We start from the raw sequence: 2,858 nt of genomic DNA, 5'->3' as shown, positions 1-2,858 counted from the left end.
CAAGTTGGGCCCAGGTATAACTTGCATGGACACAGGGAAAACCCTGGGGAATCTGCAAACAGGTTAGTTACAGGAAACAGAAGGTTGGTTCAGGAAGAATAGTTGGTAGAAATAACTGCTAAGCAAGGGCGGGAACTTGGACATGCTGTCCACATTGTTATTTGAGCGCGTCTGGATTGGGACCAGCGGCCTATACAAGTTTCACTTTTTTAACTCGGTTTCTAACGTTTTTTTTTTAACAGCAAGAAAGGTTGAAACGGAAGCATTAGCAGATTTGAGGTTAGTCACCGCTTAAAAGTCCCGTGGAGAAGTGTTTCCGACTAGAAGACCGTAGGTAGGCCAGTTCGATGGCTGGTGCGCAGAGGCGAAGAGACATATGATGCGTAGGCCAGTGTCGCTCTTAGCGCCTCGGCGTCCGGCCAGGCAAGTAGCATGAAATAACAAACATACTTAATTTTTACATTTACAGGATTTTTTTATCTTTGTATTTTATTACCGTTTGTTTAATATCAGGCGTTGTAGTTCGCCCTTTTACGTTTACAAATAGTATAGTTAACTGGTTTCATAAAATGGATCGATTCGTAGGAAAAACTAACTTTTTACTGTTGAAATAAATTTGGGTTTTCATTTAAAATCTTAAACATATTTTAATTAATGGTATATAATTTTTTTGACGTGACGTGTAATAAATCGATGAACGCCGGCTACACACATGAAAAAGTGTCCCGTAACGCACATTGTCCCACTACGATGTGCCCCGTTACTCTCATTGTACGCTTGCACCGCCACTCGATTGGAACAACCATCGATTTGACTTTTCAATCATGTTTTCGTCGTTTGAATTATTAATATTATGTAATTTAACGATCGTTCACCGATTTTCAGCACAATCGGTACGGTTATTTAAAAGTAATGTTGAATTCTCAAATACGTTTTTGTACGAACAATGGTATTTTACAGTTACACATAATAATTCAAATTACACCCGGGATATTTTGCACAATGTTTTAAAAAATATTGTAACACGTTATCAATAAGTTTGGTGTATTTGGGATGCGTATTTGTTATAAAATCGTATTATAAAAACGAAATAATATTATTCCTCTACGGTGCTTCTATCTACGGTGACGGACGCGAACCGAACGAATAGCTCTATCTATCCGCTTCCGCGACAACCAGGCACTCGTTAATACATATTTTCCTTTGTTTATCGCGAGGGGCGTTATTATAAATGAATTATAAATAAAATTTCGTGCCCGGGGCCACAATTGCATATCATTTTGAGCACTGGAAGACATAACAACGTAAAATATTCTCGACGAATTTTAATCTCGGCCCCAGCGCATCACGAGCGTCTGGGTTGGAGATTAAAGCCGAAATTTTTTCTTAAACTTACTAATACTTATTTTATTTACTGCAAGGGCATTTTTATTAAATCTACGTTTAATTTCACGACGAACAAACTTCGTCGTTAAATGTTTAATTGCGAAAAAGTGTAAAACATTCTCGACGATCTTGAAGTTAAATAGCAAACATGTATAACAGTTATAGTTAAAATAATCTCTTCGTTAAAGTAATAAACATATTTGAATTAATTAGTGCAAATAAAAGAAAATTTATCAATTAAATTGTAGATTTCATTTCACTCCTTCTTTGTATCCATACAAAATAGTGATAATTCAATAAAAATGATTCAATTTTATTCATAAAAGTATGCAATCATTTCATCAATGTTTTGTTATGACGTTGTCACGTTAAACTATCGTCCGTAAACCGACTTTACAGACAACCAATTTTTTTTTTACATTTATTTAACAATTGTTTTGTGCTGACATTCCACGTAGCTAAGTTTTCATAAATTTGCTTTGGTAATAATTTTAACCGCCTCTTAAGTGCTTCACATGATGAAAATAATAGAGCTATTAGTCTATGAAGTGGGTGTATGTTCTGTTTTTGGGGAAGCCTTCTTTTCACAGACGAGAGAGCCAAACGCCCGATCGTGCATCTTCGGTTTTTTTTTTTGTTCATTGTAACTCATGATAACTAATGGTCAATTAGGTTAGGTTAGCTACATTATAAGTACTTTAAAACATTGTGGACGGTTGATTTGGTTAGTATAGCTACATTAAAGATACTGTGAAATCATGTAAACGATTTCCTAGCCCTATTAAAAATTTATTTGCTAAGCAACCATAGAATGATTTTACAGTATTTTTAATGTAGCTATACTTACCTAATATAACCAACCATCCACAATGTTTTAAAGTATTTATAATGTAGCTAACCTATCCTAATCGACCGCAAAATTTAATGCCACACCGGTTTATACAATGAGATAGAACGAAAAAAAAAGCGAGCATGAACTTCGGGGAACTTCGGGTGTGGCTCTCTCGTCTGTGAAATGAAGGCTTCCCCTGTTTTTGAAATAAACTGGTTAGCAATTGGATAGCAAAACAAATGGTAGTTGTTTAAAGGCTAATATGCTATAAAATTGTCTAATATCTAGGCTACAAGAGAATTCACTAGGAAGAATCTATAAAGTGCAATAATGTAGTAAAAATTGCTAAATATACCTACATAACAACACATCTACAAGGAATTAGTGTTAAACTTCATTATAACCAAATGTTGTTTTTCTGTGCAAATAGGAAAGGGGGTGGGGGTTAGTTCTCATTTTGACTTAAAGTGTTAACATGGCTAAGATATCAAACGCAAACTCCCTTACTCCTTCCACCATGATGAACATAATGCAGTTTCATAGAGGAATGCAATGAAAACTATCGTCAGTTGCATAGAAGACTTCGCACACACCAGAGAACACAAATCCAGTTCCACGCTGATCTCGGCGGCCACGCTAG

Source organism: Bacillus rossius, chromosome 1 (genome assembly GCF_032445375.1).
Source record: "Bacillus rossius redtenbacheri isolate Brsri chromosome 1, Brsri_v3, whole genome shotgun sequence".
Taxonomy (NCBI): Eukaryota; Metazoa; Arthropoda; class Insecta; order Phasmatodea; family Bacillidae; genus Bacillus; species Bacillus rossius.
The sequence above is the reverse complement of the archived record's forward strand: the minus strand, read 5'-3'. Positions refer to the sequence as shown.